At 39.7% G+C, this 20241-nt stretch overlaps 1 pseudogene; it reads right to left on the bottom strand.

Moving 5' to 3' along the window:
- Window positions 1-19380: 19380 nt before the first annotated feature.
- The window catches only part of Gm12467, an 81422-nt pseudogene continuing 80561 nt past the window's right edge, over window positions 19381-20241 (bottom strand).

Genomic DNA, 20241 nt, shown 5'->3' with positions numbered 1-20241 from the left:
TCCAACATGATGTAAATCCATAACTCTAAACTCTACCACTGAGTTGGAGGTCAGCCTAGGAGGCATAGTGAAACCCTGTCTTAAAAAGAAAAGGCAAACAGAACTCCAAATATATTCACTTATTGTTTTAAATAATAGGTATCTATCAAGGATTATTGCAATACATGTAATTAGTACATACAATACAAATAACAATCTATTATAGGTTATTATGCAAAAATAATTCCTATTGAGAATAAACTAGTCTGCATCAATATGAAATTTCAAAGATGATATTTTATAGATATACTCCTATATGGTTATGCTAAAACTACATAAAATATACCAGATGATTTGTGCTATGTCAAAGCTTTAGATGTGAGATATACCTGAAAGAGTATATGAACCCTATGGGAATGTTGTCAGCCTTCCAACTGTGGGCCTGACTGTGTTACAGCTGAAAGAAGTGATCACTCACTTACATAAAATAACAGGAGTGGAAGGGGAGAGGATGAGTCTAACTGGCATGGCAGTGCTAAGATTTTTTGCATTTAGGAAACAGATGGCTTTGTCGTTTGACAACGCAAAGCCATCAACTGCTTATGAAAGAATGAATTCTAGAGATTAGAAAGTCAGACCATTTACTTTTGAGAGGAAATTATTGGCAGAGTTTTAAGTAATTTGGCTTGTCATTCCCAACATCTGTTGCCTTCGCTGTTCTACCACTTAGTTCCTGATGACAAATTGACCAAGATCAAAGATAGGGCATGATAACTAATAGATATCTTCATGAGAAAAATCAGTTCACATCAAGTGCAGGGCAATGACATCACATGTGTTCGCTCCTTGAGGTCATCTCCTCATCTTTTCTATTCGTATATAATCCTTCTACTTCTGAAGGACTATTAACTATCATCTAATTCTTCCAGAATGAACTTCAATGGTAATAACTTATTTGTAAAAATAACCCTAAAAGAATCACTTATGTTATATAATTATAAGGCTGTCTGATGCATTTTTTTCTGATGTAGGTTTATCTGTCTCAGTTATATCTGTACTGAAACTAAAAAAACCCTTCAATGAAAAGAATACAAAATGATTTAGATCTGCCTTATGCTCTGTCCATCTGCTGTTATTTTTTTCCCTACTGGCAAAATGTTAGACAATATTTCAACTTAACATCTCAATGGCTATTACATAACAGAAAGGATATATTATATCAATGTCCTATTCATTTATTTATTTTTACTCTGTATTCTGTTTCATTTGTTCTTTCCTCCAGTTAACAGCAAGGTTAAATTGATCATAATGTTTTCATGCCTTAGTAAAATCTCCTTATATATCTGACTATCATTTATGCTACATAGTGAATAGATTGGAACTATACTCTGTAGACAGTGTGTGTGTGTATGTTATTTTAGGAGGATTAATAGGCTTAGGTGTCCAATGAGGACACATGCCAGTCATTGAACTAACATTTCAAAATAACCCTATCTGTATCAGATTTCAAGTGAAATGATTCTATAGTTTCCTTTTAAGAAAAGCAGCATTGAAAATAAAACATACATTCTAGAACACATGAAAAAAGAAGCTGTTGCCCTTTATTGCTTTATGCATTTTTATTTGTTCAGCCATTAAATCTTTTATTAAACATGAATGACTGCACACTTACCCAGCCTTGAGTAAAAATTAGGTTACTTATTTTAATGAGTAGTTCTTCAAGATTCTTAGCGGTAATCTGCACAATGTGCTCACAGAATATCAGTGTGTTTAGTTTTTCTAGCATAAATATTGATTCTTGGGAACCACAAAGGAGAAGTTCATAAGAGAACACAATTCCTTCATATCATTACTCTGATATCTTGCTACAAGTATCGTCCCCACAACTATAGGACATGGAACTCTAGCACTCGCTATAACTACCGAGGAAGATTTCTGTAAGAATGAACCTTTGCTGGATGACTGAGTCCTTTGATACCTTGCCGGCCATTCTCTATTCTAAAGAGCATCATTTCATCCACTGCACTAGGATGAGTGCTTTGCAAGGACCTTAGTGAAATTCAGTTGTGAGAATATTTTGAATTTCTACTTTGTTCCCCATGACCCTGAGATTTCTTCACATGCTTACCCACTCCATTTCTTCCAGATGTTGCTGTATGTATAGCATATCTGGTTTGAATTCTTAAACCAAATTAAAATCCTCATATCTTGCCTTTATTCCTCCAAATACCAATGAAAGAAAAAAGAAAAGAGAAACAAAGAAGAAAGGAAAAGAAAAAGCTAAAAGAAAAATTTCTCTCTTTTTATTCATCCCAAGCAAAATTTGAAATGTGTATCAGGTAGGGAGAAAGTGGGCAGCCTGTCTAGTCCCTGATTTTAGTGGGATTGCTTCCAGCTTCTCTCCATGTTGGGTACTGGTTTGCTATAGATTGCTTTTATTATGTTTAGGTATGGGCCTTGAATTCCTGATCTATCCAAGACTTTTATCATGAATGGGTGTTGGATTTTGTCAAATGCTTTCTCCGAAACTAACGAGATGATCATGTGGTTTTTGAGTTTGTTTATATAGTGTATAACCTTGATGGATTTCTGTATATTAAACCATCCCTGCATCCCTGGGATGAAACTTACTTGGTGATGATGGATGATCGTTTTGATGTGTTCTTGGATTCAGTTTGCAAGGATTTTATTGAGTATTTTTGTATTGATATTCATAAGGGAAATTGGTCTGAAGTTCTCTTTCTTTGTTAGATCTTTGTGTGGTTTAGGTATCAGAGTAATTGTGGCTTCATAGAATGAGTTGGGTAGAGTTCCTTCTGTTTCTATTTTGTGGAATAGTTTGAGGAGAATTGGAATTAGGTCTTCTTTGAAGGTCTGATAGAACTTTGCACTAAACCCATCTGGTCCTGGGCTTTATTTGGTTGGGAGACTATTAATGACTGCTTCTATTTCTTTAGGGGAAATGGGACTGTTTAGATCGTTAATCTGATCCTGATTTAACTTTGGTACCTGGCATCTGTCTAGGAAGTTGTCCATTTCATCTAGGTTTTCCAGTTTTGTTGAGTTTAACCTTTTGTAGAAAGATCTGATGGTGTTTTGGATTTCCTCAGGATCTGTTGTTATGTCTCTCTTTTCATTTCTTATTTTGTTAATTAGGATACTAGTTCCTGTGCCCTTTAGTTAGTCTGGCTAAGGGTTTATCTATCTTGTTGATTTTCTCAAAGAACCAGCATCTGGTTTGGTTGATTCTTTGAATAGTTCTTTTTGTTTCCACTTGGTTGATTTCCACCCTAAGTTTGAGGGCTGAGGGGGTTTGTAGTCCCATGAGGCAAGCTGTGGGAACTAGAAGGAGGGGGAAGGGAGGATAGCCTAAGTCCAGTCAGAGTTCCAACTATGCTCTGGGCAGGCAGATGTGGGAAGGCTTCCAGATGCTTTCCATTCAGCCTAGTGGGGAGGGCTCTGACCCCACTCGACGGGGGGCGGTGGGGTGGTGGGGGGTGGACAAGGGGCAGCCCCTGAAACCAGGGCCTGGGGTAACACCCTGTCACCCTGGGGTTATGGGAGAGAGGGCTGAAGGAGAGAGGTTCCCAGACAGATGAGAGTCTGCACAGTGGGCCTTGATGAGCAGAGACCTTCTATGATTTTAGAGCTTTATTATAGAAAGGCAGGGAGAAAGGAGAGAAGGTAAAAGAGAGAGAGACCAGCCATGGCCAAGAGGAGAAGGGGCATAGGAAAGAGAGAGAAGAAAGGCTAGAGAGTAAGAAGGAGAGAGAGGAAGAGAGAGGAGAGAGAAGAGAAGACAAAGAGGAGTGAGGAGTTAGAGAGTGAGGAGGGACCAAACAGCCCCTCTTCAAGTATTGTGCTATCTTTTCTGTTGCTAGGTAACTGGGGAGGAGTCTAGCCTGAAGGACAGAAGCTTGGGATATTGCCTATGTAACTACTAACCATGCTTCTCTTGTGGGGACTGAGGGGGTGGTAACTTCAACAGGAGACAGGGTCCCAGGAGCCATGAGAGAACTCCTTCTGTCCCATGTAGGTGAATTATCACCACCAGGTCCTGGGGTTCAACATCTCAACTCAACTGGAGACCAGACTGTCTGTGTATAGCCCAATGCCCAACAGTGAGCAACAGTGTCAACAAGTCAGACCCCTCGGTGCTCCTGGGACTTGACTGCCGACCAAAGAATACGCATAGAGCAACCCATGGCTCCAGCCACTTATGTGGCAGAGGATAGCCTTGTTGGACATCAGTGTGAGGAAAGGCCCTTGGGACTGAGGGTGTTTGATGCCCCAGTATAGGGGAATGTCAGGGCAGAAAGACAGGAGTGGGGGGGGGGAGATTAGGGGAGTACCCTCATAGAGGTAGAGGGAGGCGGGATGGGATAGGGGGTTTCTGAAGGGGAGACCTGGAAAGAGGAAAACATTTAAAATGTAAATGAAGACAATGTCCAATAAAATATATATAATAAAAAAGTAATGAAATTAAATATGAAAAGAACTAGTGTGTTTTTGTTGTTGTTCATGGGAATGACTCTTTCCATGGAGTACTGCCCCCATGGAAGAGGTGTTTAGAGGAATTAACAGATGTGGTTGGTACCTTAGGCTTACAAAAAGGTTGGCTTGAATATCAAGGTATAGGAAGATGCCAGGGATTCCAGAAATATGATGAGTCAGTTCTCAGGGTCATATTATGGAGGAATTGAGTACTTTATGTGGGTAGGATATAAAAAAAGGATTAGAAGGAAAAACAGATTGGGGTAGGAAGGTGTAATGGTTTTGATTGCCAAACTGAGGTAATTGGATTTTTATCTTGCTAAACAATAGGTGACCATTAAGAAGAGTCTGACACATTATTACACTTTAACAAATGAGGAGGTCATTGCCTTAAGACTTTTTCTCTACCCAGAACTCATAAGTAAGCAAGCCGAAAGTGAACTTGATTTATTATAACTGACTGCAAAAGAAAACAAGACAAAGCAAAAGAAAACCCATCTGAGGGTTGGTCTAACGCAAACAGCCAAGAAGCTCCTTGGTTATAGACTCTTCGTAGACTCATGCCACACAACTGGGTACTTAGCTTCACCCAGTCGGAGAGTTTCTGTGCCTTGTAGCTCTATTGAGCGCAAGAGGAAAAACTTGACCTTCAAACTTGCTGGAGAGCAGCCCCTTTCAGTTTGCTGCTTCTTGATTTATGAGTTATGCTTCATTCAAATAAGTTCCTTTATGTGGTGTTGTTAAGATGTAACTCTGGAAGTATGTTGGAAATGAAGAATGAAAAAAATGATGATAGGTGATATGTTCCCATGCCTTTGATATAATTGAGGGTCTAGATCGGAAGGCCTGAGTTAAAGATGGAAATGGAATCAAGAAGGGGGACTTTTTAAGGATCTTAGGATTTGAGTGACAGAAAAAATGAGAGGGGTTGCGATTTTATCATTTTTCAACATAGGGTATTTGGTCCAAGAAACCTGGAGGGTACGTGGAGATGAATGTGTAAGTTTTTAAAACTTCAAATCAACAATTTTAGATTTTTGGTCAGAGAACTCTCAAACACAGCATTTTTTAATTGTTGGAAGCTGTGAATATATTAATGTGCACGGTGAAAGAGTCACCAATGGCTGCCCAAGGGTCATTTGGCTCCTTTTGGATGAAAATAATGAATAGGCAAGGCACAGCTTCCTTTGCATTGGCAGTGCTAAGTATTGGGGTGCCAGATGGATGCGGGTTGGATTTCCAAACCCAGAGGCTTATTGCTCTAGGTTGTGAGAACTAGAGGCTTAAGGCTCTCCAGGCTTTAAAAGCCAGAGGGTTATAGATCTCTTGGCACTCACAGATGAGACTTTTTTGCTGTGGATTTTTAATGCCAGCAGCCAGCAGCGAGCAGCTAGTGTTATAATTTCTGATCATTGTGTGCTGGGACCCATAGCTTGTAACCCTTGGTAGTTCTCAGGAACTTTTCCAGCACGTGGAGCCTGGAGCTTTCATCCTTGGTTGTTTATAGTCTCTCACCATCTGTCCTCTCAGTGCTTTGCAGGTTCTGTTCCCAGTTTCTGTCTGGAACTCTTCAGCTGCCTTCCCCCTGCTTCTAGGTGAGTCTGGGGCTAAAAGTACTAAGGGTATGTCTTTGAACTTTGAGTAGCCAGATTAGCCCATTCTACACAAAATAAAATCACATGTAGATTAAAGTAATTCTTGAGAAGTCTTTTATTGGAGTCGAACAGTTAATGCATAGGACAGAAATCTACCAGGTTGACTCACCAGGACCAAGAAATAGGTTGCTCATATAGGTAGTATTTGGCTTGGTAAATTTGTGTTCAGATTATTTTCTATCCACCTCAGGGTGATAGTGCAAGGTGTCTAGTTCCATAAGTCCCAAGATTTCATATAGCACTAAATAGAGTTGTGTGTGTGTGTGTGTGTGTGTGTGTGTGTGTGTGTGTGTGTATGTGTGTGTGTGTTACTGGGAGGTCTTCTTTCTTCAGTCCTCAGTGAGAATAACTGAGGGCGAACAGTATGTCATCTAGAGTTCATGGAATCTTGCCTTGCCTAGAGTAGAGTCTTCCAAATACCTTGTACTATCTAGAGAGGAGCCTCTCTATGCTAGTGCAACTACTTGAAATGGTCATGAGTGCTGCAAAGCCCCCCTAAGTGCTTTCTGTAGTAGAGAGAAATGGTTGCAGTGGTACTTACTCATGAGTGGTTCCTCAAATTACTGTGGACTGTTCAAGAAGACAAAGAAGGAGACCCTTGGCAGCCACTTTCTGTTCAAGGCATGCAGGCATAACTTCATGCTCTCATTTAAAGAGTTAAATGTCTTGTTTCCAAGAGTTTCATTTATCCCAAGAAAGAGTGCTTACAACACATATTCATTAAATTATCCTTATTCATACTTAACAATATCTGAATACTAATTACCCCAAGTCCTTAAGAATACCTCTAAGGGCTAATATCCAAATTGTTTTTAATATCTGAATAGTACTCCATTGTGTAAATGTACCACATTTTCGGTATCCATTCCTCTGTTGAAGGACATCTGGCTTTGTTCCAGTTTCTGGCTATTATAAATAAGGCTGCTATGGACATACTGGAGCATGTGTCCTTGCTATATGACAGATAATCTTTTGGGTATATGCCCAGGAGTGGTATAGCTGGGTCCTCAGGTAATACTATGTCCAATTTCCCGAGGAACTGATAGACTGATTTCCAGAGTAGTTGTACCAGATTTCAATCCCACCAAAATGGAGGAGTATTCGGTCTGCGGCACTCACCAGCATCTACTGACATCTGAGCTTTTGATTTTAGCCATTTTGACTGGTGTGAGGTAGAATCTAAGGATTGTTTTGATTTGCATTTTCCTGATGACTAAGGTTGTTGAACATTTCTTTAAGTGCTTCTCAGCCATTTGGTATTCCTCAGTTGAGAATTCTCTGTTTAGCTCTGTACCCCACTTTAATAGGGTTATTTGGGTCTCTGGAATCTAACTTATTGAGTTCTTTGTATATATTAGATATTAGCCCTCTATCAGATCTAGAGTTGGTAAAGATCTTTTCCCAATCTGTTGGTGGCTATTTTGTCCTATGCCTGACAAATACAGAGGTGGATGCTCACAGCCATCCATGGGGTCCCCAATGGAGGAGTTAGAGAAAGGACAGAAGGAGTTGAAGGGGTTTGCAGCCTCATAGGAGGAACAACAATATCAACTAAACAGCCCCCCCCCCAAGAGCTCCCAGGGACTAAACCACCAACTAAAGAGTGCACATGGAGTGAACCATGACTCCAGCTGCATATCTAGCAGAGGATGGCCTTGTCGGACATCAATGGGAGGAGAGGTCCTTGGTCCTGTGAAGGCTGGATGCCCCAGTTTAGAGGAATGCCAGGATGGGGAATCGGGAGAGGGAGGCTGGGTGGGGGAACACTCTCATGGACATAGGGGAAGGGGGTTGGGATGCGAGTTTTCATAGGGGAAACCAGGGAAGGGAATAACATTTAAAATGTAAATAAAGAAAATATCTAATAAAAAAATTAAAAAATTTTAAAAAAGAATACCTCTAAGGGGATTTTACAATTATGATGACATTAAGGGATATGTGATGGAGTGATTATTCTGGATTACCCAGGTGGGTTCAGTGTAATCATAAGGGTCAATATAAGGAAGGCAAGAGACTCAAAGATAGGTAGAAGGTCCGGCCCAGGACTAGACTTGTGCTTTGAAGATGGGAGTAAAGAATGCAGGCTGGCTACAGAAAGTAGAGAACATAAGAATCTGAGTTAATTCTCTTGTTGCTGTAACAAAATCCCTAAGAAGAAGCAAGATAAGGACTTATCTTGGTTATAGTTCAACAGTATTCTTTAATCATGGTGGAGGTGGGGAACAAGGCAGCAGGGTCTAGACACTGCTGGTCACATTCCATTGGCCTTTGGAATACAGAGAACAGGAGGCAGGTCTGTGCTATAAACCCCAAGGCTAGCCCATATGTCGGCCAATGAGTCTCCACCTCCTAAAGGTTCTACAACCTTCCTAAACAGCATCACCACCTTGGGCCCAAGTGCTAACATCTGTGAGTCTGCCAAGGAACCTGTTACATCCAAACCATAGTAGTAAGGAAATAGAATTCTTTTCCTCTTAAAGCTTCAGACCTCTCGATTTTAGTAAACAAGATTCATTTCAGGACCAGAGAGATGGCTCAGTAGGGAAATACCACTAAGTCTGATGACATGAGTTTGATTTCTAGGGTCAACATGCTGAAAGAGAGACTCAAATTTCACAAGTTGAATACACACACACACACGGTAATAAATTTTGAAAAAAAAATGCATTTGAAACTTCTAACCTCCAAAGCTGTACGTAATTCAGTAACTTTGTGTTAGCTACAAAGATAAAATTTTGTACTAAAACCACATATATACCCATATCCCTACATTTTAAGTGAGAAAATGTCAACGTTTTTCCTGTGGCAGAAATAAACTTCTTTATAGGATTAAGTTTTGTTTATATGTCAGACAGCCTTAAGAAGAGTGTTCCAGGGAAACTGTACAAAGTCCCTCATTCTAAAAGCTAATGAAGTGACCTCATGAACTCTTCATGCTTGCTCGTCACCATGCTGGTGGCACTCATCATGTCCGTTCCCCAGATCCATCAGCCTGATGACCTCAAGGACCTATTGCTAGCAATAACTGCCACATCTATTTCTGGGACATTTGATTTACTGCATCTTGCTTCTTTTTTATGTGTCTTTTGTCAAGACCATTTCTCTGATGATCTTTCTGGACTTCCTCCTTTGCAATGTCCTTGCATTGCTGCATTTGTGTGAACATGTGAACAGGGTCAATTCCATAAGTCTCTGTGTTGCAGGATCAATTGCTTGTCCACCAAATGAAAGAATAATTCCTAGTTCCTTGACTCAGGGTTTGTGAATTGATGTTGGGTTTCTTGATGCACACACCAGGAATAAGCTGAAGGGTCCAGAGGAAAGGCCAGTTTCACCAGATCTCTCTGACAGCCAACAAGGCTTCCTACCACTCTCTTTTCCCTCTAACTCATGGTTTTATATCTAATTTTGTTTCTTTCAGATGTATGAGTGGGAAGAGAATGAAGGAATGAGGCATTTCCTGTGAGGAGGACATAGGTTTAGTCAGTGTTTGAAAGACTCCATCATAATGACTGTTTATTGAAATAGAGTAATGAGAAGCCTAAAGTTAGACAGGGGAGCCTGCACCTTTAAGCTAAGCACTGTTGAAGTGTAGACAAAAGGAAGTTTGAGGGCATCCTGGGCCGCTTAAAGAATTCCAGGACCACCTGGGTTACAGTGTGAGAATATGTCTCAAAATTTGAAACGGAAACAGCAAAGCTTTCAAAGGTTTCTCGGGTTGAAGTGTACTCGTGGATGGGTGAAAATTATCTGAATGTACCATTTTCTTTTCTCTAGTCCAGCTTCTACCTCTGATTTGAAGACACAAAGTGGTGGCTTATGTAGTTTTCACATAATAAAACAATTTCAAGTTAATGGCATACTGACAATTTATACCGTAAAAAAATCTGAACAGTTTTGATGTGGATATCAAAAATGGCCCAGCTAAGGTGCAGAATGCTTGGTGGGTGGTTGACATATCACTTTTTTACTGGAAGCTCACGTCAAAGATCTTGGTACTTCTGTATCCCTTTTCTTCACTGTTAGTGAATATGCAGAGGTTTTATGAGATTTGCGTGTCACCAGTCTACTTAGTTACAACACTGATTAGAATTTGTGTCCTTTTAATTCCAGACACAACACTTACTCCTCCGTTCTGTTCATTCCTCAACAGGAAACTCTCTTACAAGCCAAAAGCTGAGGATTCTTTTACAGCCTGTCTTCAAGAGTATGGCTCAGAAATCAGACCTCCAGTGAGATGTTCAGAATATACATAAAATATTGTTACCATCTATCTGCATAACTTTGGGCGAGTTATTAGTTTCTCTCTTTGAGTGTTATTCTCACTGGTGAAGTGGAAAACTGGGTGTTTAAGTTTGGATTTTAGTTTTGTAATTAACTAGCAGTATGAGAAGAATAAATTATTTAACCTGTCTAGTGTTTAACTTTGATTTTCTTTCTTTTCTTTCTTTTGTTTTTGTATGCAAGGAGACAATTATACAAAGCTTGTTCCTTTTAAGTTCATGGTTGCCTTCCATTAAATGTTTCAATTTCAATAATTACAGTTCCACCCAGGCAGCTAATGGGGCCAAGTCTAACAGTCCCCTAATACAGACTCAGTCTTTTTCCAACAATGAAATACTATGTTGGCAAGCCTGGACTTCAGCCAGATATATTTGCAGCACATCCTTTAGCTTGAAATAGAAATTTATTGCTCAGCCATCTGTTACAATTAAGGAAAGGTTTGAAAATGTCTCTGTGTGTTTGACTAATCATGTTTTAGGGCCCCGTGGGTGCTTTACAAATTACATGCATTCCCTTCTTGGCATCACTAAAAATCTGGGCTCTGCATTGAAACCCTCTGCTCCCCCCTACTTAGTCAAAGTTCTCTTTTTCCATAGAAACTTGCTTAGAGTCTCACATAGGGCCCACTATGCAACTATGCTTTAACTGTGCTTTAAGACAATGATTGGCCTCTGGTGAAAGACATTTGCACTCAAGCAACTGCTTAGATGTTATAACACAAATACCTGTAATTCACTGGATATGACTTGGATCAGCCATAAGAGATTAAGAATTATGAAGAAGCAGCTCCTGGATATGGTCTCTGGTTTCCTACCAAAGAATACAGTGTTAGAATAGGCTATTTGTTCCTGTACACATGTCCCACATGTGAACTGTGTACGGTAGCGAAGAGTTACACAGGGAGGCTCTGAAAGTGTCTCACCCATTTATTTCTCTTCAGGTCTTCTTGTCTTTCTTGGCCTCTATGCTCTATTCCATACTGGACTAAAGAAGATGAGACATAGCTTTTAAAATCTTATTATTATTTTTTTAAATCCTATTTCCCTTATAGTCAAGATTCCTTTAGTTATGTTCATGGGAAGAAAAAAATACTTAAGTAGCTGCTTTCTGTATCATTTAGTTTTTAAAAAACAGAGCATTGAAGATGATGAAGTTTCTATTTTTTGAAGTAGATATTTTGAAGGTAATTTTTTTGAAAATTATTTTTGGAAGTAATTTTTTGAAGTGCTCTTCAAAATAAAAAACTACATTGACAACTTTTCTGTGCCTAGCCAAAAATTCCTGCCTGGAGAGGAAGGTTTTATGCTTTATGCTCATAGGGTTATACAGGCTCTCCTCCACCCCACCCCTCCCCCCAGTTTAAAGCAATCTTGGCTGTTGCTTATTTATAAAGCTAATTATTTTTGTAGTATTGTGCAGGTAGTGATTCATTTAATCATAACCTTCCTGAGAAGAGATCAGGAGTGGGGGTGGAGGCCATGTTAGGAAGAGCCTTTATAGTAATTAACATAAGAAACTCTTTCATGGCTCTCATCATTGATGGGGTAGGGTTGGGCTAGATGCCAGGGCAGTTTCTCCAAGAAAGCTTTTTTTTTTTCCTTTTCCTTTCCTTTCTTTTCTTTCTTTCTTTCTTTCTTTCTTTCTTTCTTTCTTTCTTTCTTTCTTTCTTTCTTTCTTTCTTCCTTCCTTCCTTCCTTCCTTCCTTCCTTCCTTCCTTCCTTCCTTCCTTCCTTCCTTCCTTTCTTTCTTTCTTTCTTTCTTTCTTCTTTCTTTCTTTTTTCCTTTCTTCTTTTGAGAAGCCAAACAATATGATTGCTTTTCGGCAACTTATTGTAGCCATACACATATACTTGAACTTCTCCAATACTTGTAGTGTTGTGCCAGAAAATGTCAGTGAACCTAAAAAGACCACCGAGGAGCCTTACTGATACAATCACATTAGGGTCTCTTTATTCTAGAGTTTGGGCTCTTGACCAACCCTGACACAGCAAGAAAGTGGAGCCCCGTGTCTAGTTTCTGGCAAGCGTTTATAGAGGCAAGAAGGGGATAGCTAGCTTTCTACACATCTGATTGGGGGGGCCATTATTGCCTTTAACATAATTGGATGATGCTGGGAGCCAAACCATAAACATAACTTCTGCTATCCTCCTGATTGGTGGTTGTTAGGAATTGAAGTATCAGGGGTGGGCTTATAACTTGGGGGTACAGATTTGTTGAAGAATAACCTAGAAATTGGTGCTACATGCAGGTTTTGTTGGGGGAGGTGGGCTAGAAGCTGGTATTAGATACAGGTCTTGTTGGGGAATAACCTGGCAACTGGTGCTAGGTACTGGCCTGTTCGTTTACTTGAGGTCAACCTTAGGTCAGGTTCTCTAAGATGGAGTCTGAACCCATATGATTTGGTCTCTCAGTAGATAATGCAGTTGTGATAGCATAACACTTGTTGGCAAAATCTGTTTACTAATTGATCTAGGAAACAGGCTCTTGCTTTTAAGATCATCACATGATAGTTATCAGTGTTAAGTGATATTGTCTCATTGTTAATTAACTTATTTGTTTTAAGAATGGAACCTCTACCCTCCATAGGCAGGTGGATTTGGGATATCTATGAATGGTTGTTGGATGTGAGCCTGGGAGAAAACCAATAAGCATCATTTTTGCAAGGTTTCCACCTCAAGCGTCTTCCTTGAGTCCCTGCCCAGACTTCCCTTAGTGATGGACAGTGACCTAGAAATACAAGCTAAATAAATCTTCCTCCATGTCAGTAAAAGCTCCAGGTGGGGGGGGGGGGGTCTCTAGAGTTCCTCCAGCTGCATCTCATTTTATTCACTAGATGTGTTGGTGTTAATCTATTAAACTACCACAGTATAACTTTCTTCTTCTTTAAGGCAGTGTGCCTTGTTATTTTGTACCGCAATTTGAAACTTTTGAAAGAGTACAACTTCTTTTGAAAATCTCCAGGCTGTTTTGAATTCTGATAGCTAATTTTTTTTTAAAATCACTTTTCCTTGTCAGATGGATGTGATTTGTAATTAAGTATCTTTTCAAGATTTCTGAAGACATTGCAACATTTCACTTGCCTGCCATAAGCACCCTGGAAGAACCCTTGTGTAAGGATATTTACTTGTAGATAAACATTTACCCCTTTCTTGATGTAACAGCACAATAATATAACCTAGAGGATTTCAAGTCTTCTATGCAATTATTGCCTATTCTCAGATGCAAATTATTCATAAGCCTAAATCTAAACTCTTTTTCACAGTCCATCCTGTGTTCAAAGACTGCACTTGGACCATCAGGCTTGATTGTGAAATACATAAATTAATAAAACATGAAAAAGAGGGAAGCATAAATGATCAAATGAGAATATTACAATAAAGTTTTGTATGCATAATTCAGATTAAACACTTTTTTGCCGTAGAAATCAAATTTTATTTATCACTTCAAATTAGTAGGTGTTCCGGTAAGTTATAGCACCAAAGATTTCCATTTCTATAATGAAAACATTGATTATATATCCCATTAGAGATATATTATTTTCCCTTTCCCAGGAAATCATTTACAGGGATGCTGGGACAAGAATCTAATAAGAAATGAAAATACTGAGGACACGGTAGAGTGGATCCATTGTGAGGAGGCAGATGAAAGCAGGAATCACCACTCACCAAGGCCTTCAGGATTTCACTGGAAAGATGAGCACATCTTCTCTAGCAAGGACAGTGGTAGCCCTGCTCTGCTGATGGCAACGCTGATGGTCAGACAGATGAACATGATTTCCCCTTGTTAACAGTAATAGACATAATAAGGTCTTAAAGCCACAGCAGAAGATTGCAATAGCTCCACTGATTGACAAGGTCAGAGGAGCATTTAAAGGAACCTGGGAAAGGCTGAGAGAACACAATAGTCCTAATGATAATATGGAGGGAGAGTGAGCAACAGTGCTGCTTAATGCACAAGACACTGGATGAGTCACTTTTATTCAAAGTCACAATTGTTAATGGAAGTTCTCAACTTAAAAATTTCAGACCCAGAAAGCTCACTAGGGATAGTCAAGTCCTCAGGAGGATAGGATTTGCAAAATGTCTAAGTTTTAATGATTTTTCCATGATATTTACTCAAAAACATTTCTAGACATTTGCTTACTTTCCTGTGTTTCAGGGAGTGAGCAATGCCCAATTGGAAGATTATTAGGTATAGGTTTTGAGTTCAATTTGATATTGCACATCTCCATGATTGCCTATAGGACCAAGGTAAAAATCAGGATTCCTAGCTAAACTGGGCTTGTGGCAGCAATATGAGCTTTGTGAACTCATTCATACACTCTCAGTTTATAGTTGGGATTGATGTATTTGGATGTGGGAATGGTTAGTGTGAAGACGTTGGTGAAACTGTTTTCTCTCTTGCCAAAGTAGAGAGACTGTCCATGAGAATGACCTTGACAGGGCAGAATTAGACTTAAGAAACAGTAAGTGTGAACAGACCCTTCTGTCACTCAATTCAACCCCTTAGTTTCTATCTATACTTTATAGAAGGGGAAGGGAAGCTCAGACTGGGTTGCAGATGGGATGAACTTGACTTATGGGTCAGGCCCCAAATGGGTCATGACTTCAATACAGCTATATTCAAGGGGAGCCTTGAAATAAAGTTGTGAGGAAAATATTTCCAATGAGGAAAATGTCAGGTAGTTACTTGTATCATCTGTGTGAAGGAAAGTGGCTTTAATTTAACAAGGAATATATATATATATATGTGAGCAATAATAAATGGACATGGAGGATTGCTGAAGAGGATAGTGGTTGGGCTCCAAATGCAAAACTGAAATTGCTGTGTCAAAAAAAAGTCCAGATAATTTGCTTGAGTGTTTTTTAAGACTCTCCTGCCTACCTGTGTTTCTGGATGAACACAGACAGCAACTCTTGTCTAGTTGAGTTTCTTCCAAAAGATGATTTTCAGTCTTCTACCTTCAGCTACTGAGACAAGTAGAAAATGGATATGTTGAGTAGTTGGTGTGGTAGTTTGAGTAGGTATGGCCTCCATACATTCATGTGCTTGAATGTTTGGTCATAAGGTGTGGCACTATTAGGATGTATATGTAGTCTTCTTGGAGTAGGTGTAGCCCTATTGTAGAAAGTGTGTCACTGGAGAAGTAGGTGTTGAAGTTTCCTATGCTCAAGCTACACCCAGTGTGGCACATAATCTCCTTCTGCTGCCTATGGATTAAAATGTAGAACTCTCGGCTACCTCTCTAGGACCATGCTTTCTGCCACAATAATGGACTGAGCTGCTGAAACTGTAAGCCACTCCAATGAAATATCTTCCTTTATAGGAGTTGCCATGGTCATGGTGTTTATTCATAGTAATGAAACCCTAACTAAGACAGTTGATGAATGGGGAGGGGTACAATCTACAGTACTTTGTCCTAATAATCTTCTACTTTCTCCCGAGAGAGAGAGAGAGAGAGAGAGAGAGAGAGAGAGAGAGAGAGAGGCTAGCTTTCACTGAAAGTATCTATCTGTAGCTCAAATACTTATGGAAAAGTGGATTAATCCCAGCGCAATATGATAGGATGAGGCAGCCATGAGAATGAGCTGACCAGGTCTCCCTGCAGGGATCCCAGGCATCTAGAAGTTCATTGTACTGTACTATTTGAACTGAGGAAATGCTTTTCCTTGAGAAATCTCAAAAGAATGAGTGTGTCAGAGCAATAGGGCCTAGAGATTTGTGCCAGTGAAGCCCTCCTTTGAGGGCTATCTCTTTAACAAAACTTTGACAGCCTGATGCTGTGCTGACTTGAACTTTCTTTCTAAGATTAATCATTGGGTACCCTTTAAACTTAACCTCAGACAGAGTCTTAAGACATGAGTATAACAGACTAATTTATCACTTAAATATCATATGAGTGGCATCTAATGCAATTCCATATGCTTCCTTATTTCTTTCTGCAAGATTCATGAGCAGTCTTTCCAATTCCTCTACCTGTTAGCATTTTGGTCTTCTGAAGTGCCATCAAAATAATAATCCATGGCGGTCTGTTCATCATATTCTAAACTTTTTCTAAGTATCACATCATCTCCATTCCCCAAATTTCTCTCACAAGCTCATTCCAACTGCGTCTGTCCCACAGGTGGAGAAATTAACAACAGTGACCATTTCAACAACAAGGGCCATTTTCATTTAAGCAGTCTTTTGTCACTGTGGAAAAAAAAAACTGTACTTGAAAAAAAAAAAAACCAACAACAAAGCAGTGCTGATATTAACCTGTTATCTTCTTCCTGATTAAACATCATCATCTACTGTTGTTGGCTTTTCCAATCACATGAAAATCTAGTAGGTACCCACCCCAATGACTGCACTCCTTGTGAACACTGCAATATAGGGCCAAAGGCTTCTAATGCAAGCATGGACTAGCTGCTAACTTATTGTGTTCTACTGTAAATGCTGCCATTCCAGGAATCGGATAGCTTTACAAACCATGTTTTATTTAAATTTTAGAGACAATGTTAAGTAAGCTACTGTATTTGATGCTTTGTTTCTGTTTTGGAGTGGGCTGAGTAGAAGAAAATGATACATAGATACATAGTAGGTTTTTTTAAAGGTTGAGGGGAAAATTAAACTGAGTAATATTAATACCGTAATCTATAACTCATTATTATTAATTTTAATAATGAACTTGGTGTTATAAAAACATTCTTATAGCCCCAAACTGAAACATTAAAATTTAACAGGAGCCTAATATGACTGTTCTCTGAGAGGCTCTACCAGCATCTGACTAAGACAGATGCAGATACTCAGAGCCAACCATTGGACTGAGCCAGGGGACCTCAATGGAAGAGTTAGGGGAGGGACTGAAAGAGCAGATGGGGATTGCAACTCCATAGGAAGAACAACAGTGTCATCTAACTGGACCACCCAGAGCTCCCAGGGATTAAACCACAGAGCAAATAATACACATGGAAGGACCCATGGCTCCAGGTGCATATATAGGAAAGATTGCCTTATCTGGCATCAATAGGAGGGGAGGCCCTTGGTCCTCTGGAAGCTTGCATAGAGGGATGCTAGAGGGGTGAGACCAGAGTGGGTGGGTGCATGGGGAGTACCCTCTTAGAGGCAAAGGGGAGAAAGGATGGGATGGGGGATTTGTGGAGGGGAGACTGGGAAGGAGGACAACATATTAAATGTAAATAAATAAGATAACCAATTAATAAAAAAAATAAAGTAAACTTTTTCTCATACTTCCACAAACACCTACTAGCTCTTTTTGCCTTCTTGGCATTGACATGATGTGGGTTTTACTCTTGACTTCAATTATCCAGCATTTCCCCTTCTGACAGTAAAGTGCTATTTTATTCTCCACGAAAAAGATTCTGACTATTTATTTGTCTGTTTCCTTGACAGTCCCACCTCCTTTTTGATTTTTAACTGTGGATTTAATACAAAATGTGGCTCTGATTTTAGTGTGGGGTTTTGTGTGTGGAGGAGGGGTACATGTTAGTGCATGCACGTGTGGAAGCCAGATTTTTAAAATATCTTCTGTTCTGCCTGGTTTATCACCATTCACCCAACTCGTTTTGACAGGGTGCTTTGGTCTCCCTCACCTCCCACATTGCTCGAGTTCTGGTCATGAGAGCTAACAATAGAACTCATATCCTCATGTTTGTACAAGAAATGTTCCCACCCACTGAGACTTTTCTCCAATTTCAGTATTCCATTTTTACATCACTTGACATTTTAAACAGTTTTTTTCCTTGTAAATAAATTATCAAATATCTCTTATCTGTAGATTGAAAGAAAACAAGCAACTCATACTTGTAAGATATTATAGACAGGACAATAGCTGTGGACTCCAGAAGGAAGTCTTATAATTAAATCAGATTGCTCACAATTGTTTTAACAAGTCTTTGCTCCTCACACTTAGATGTCCAAATGATGATGTTAGCATCAAAGACTCAAGATAGAGAGTATTATGGGAAATTATCCATCATTCATATATCCATTGATCTAGTATGTCAGATGGTTAGATCTGTTTCACAGAAAAGTGCCTTTCCCATTAAATTTAATGTTTCCTTTCAAGTGTCAGTTAATATTTTTTACTCATTTTTTTTTGGTGAAATCAGATCAAAACAGCATTATATATCTTAATGATTTTCTAAACTGTTCACATTTACACTTCTACATTTTTGTAAGCTAGCATGGCTGTTGTTTGCAGCTGTGGGAAAGTCTTTCTACAATGCATTGTTTTCATTATGTTCAAGCTCTGAAAAACATTGAGGGGAGGAGACTGACAAAAAGTTTACAAATGTAATATATGTGTTACATAGATTGCTTATGAGTATAACCAATGCTCTAAGTCCCTGCCTCTAAACCTTTACAGGATAGAATAAACCACAAAGATATCTCCCTGAACTGCTACTCTTTCCTTTTGTGGCATCAAATCCTGAGAGCAACAAAAATGTCAAGCCTTCTTGAACCTAAAACTTATAGAACGCTCTCTTTTGAGGGTAAGAGTCCCTAGTGAATTCTCAATCCCTAGGAAACTAGATATTTTTTTCTCTCTGTCTTTTTCTAAGAAGATCTCAGTTGTTCATATAAACCATTTTACCCGAACCTTTAGATCCTATGAGCAGATTAGACCTTATCTGTGTAGTACCTTGAAATAACTTGGTTGTAATTGGATTCTTGGCGTTAAAAATATGTCTAAGTGTAGAGTCTCAAGAGATGTTTATTTGAATGACCGAGCCAGCTAATTCTATTTTGTTTTCAAACCGCATCTGATGTCTAGCCTGTCCTCAGTTTGAACTTGGTAACTGGAAAAACCACAGTTTGTTCCAGGAACCAAGTAATAGCCACTCTATTCTTGATAAGAGGTAATGCCCTGTGTCATGTCCAGGGCAAACGACTCAAGTTATAGCAAAGTTTATGATGTTAGCTAAGATTTCAGGCAAACTATGATTTCTGAAATGCCAACCAATCATGTAACTGCCAAGTTAGAAAGCCCCTTACTCAGCTTAAACTGTATAAAAGATAAGGCTGACACCAGCTCAGCAGCTTCCACACCCATCACTGTGTGGGAGAGGATGGATCGGTCCAAGTTTGAGCTTGAATAGAGACTTTTCACTTTTGCATACGTGCTGGCCTCCTGGTGGTCTTTGGTGGTCTGTGGGGACCAGAGGTCTGGACATAACACATCCTTCACCTGTGCTCCATCATGACGTTGTTAAAACAGATGCAACAGCTGAATATCTTTTTTTATTACATATTTTCCTCAATTACATTTCCAATGCTAGCCCAAAAGTCCCCCCGCCTTCCCCCCCACCCCACTCCCCTACCCACCCTTTCCCATTTTTTGGCCCTGGCGTTCCCCTGTACTGAGGCATAGAAAGTTTGCGTGTCCAATGGGCCTCTCTTTCCAGTGATGGCCGACTAGGCCATCTTTTGATACATATGCAGCTAGAGACAAGAGCTCCGGGGTACTGGTTAGTTCATAATGTTGTTGCACCTGCAGGGTTGCAGATCTCTTTAGCTCCTTGGATACTTTCTCTAGCTCCTCCATTGGGGGCCCTGGGATCCATCCAATAGCTGACTGTGAGCATCCACTTATGTGTTTGCTAGGCCCCGGCCTAGTCTCATTAGAGACAGCTATATCAGGGTCCTTCCAGCAAACGCTTGCTAGTGTATGCAATGGTGTCATCGTTTGGAGGCTAATTATGGGATAGATCTCTGGATATGGCAGTCTCTAGATGGTCCATCCTTTTGTCTCAGCTCCAAACTTTGTCTCTGTAACTCCTTCCATGGGTGATTGTTTCCAATTCTAAGAAGGGGCAAAGTGTCC

This window comes from Mus musculus, chromosome 4 (assembly GCF_000001635.26).
Source record: "Mus musculus strain C57BL/6J chromosome 4, GRCm38.p6 C57BL/6J".
Taxonomy (NCBI): Eukaryota; Metazoa; Chordata; class Mammalia; order Rodentia; family Muridae; genus Mus; species Mus musculus.
Note: the sequence above shows the minus strand (reverse complement) of the source record. Positions and strands in the feature narration are given on the sequence as shown.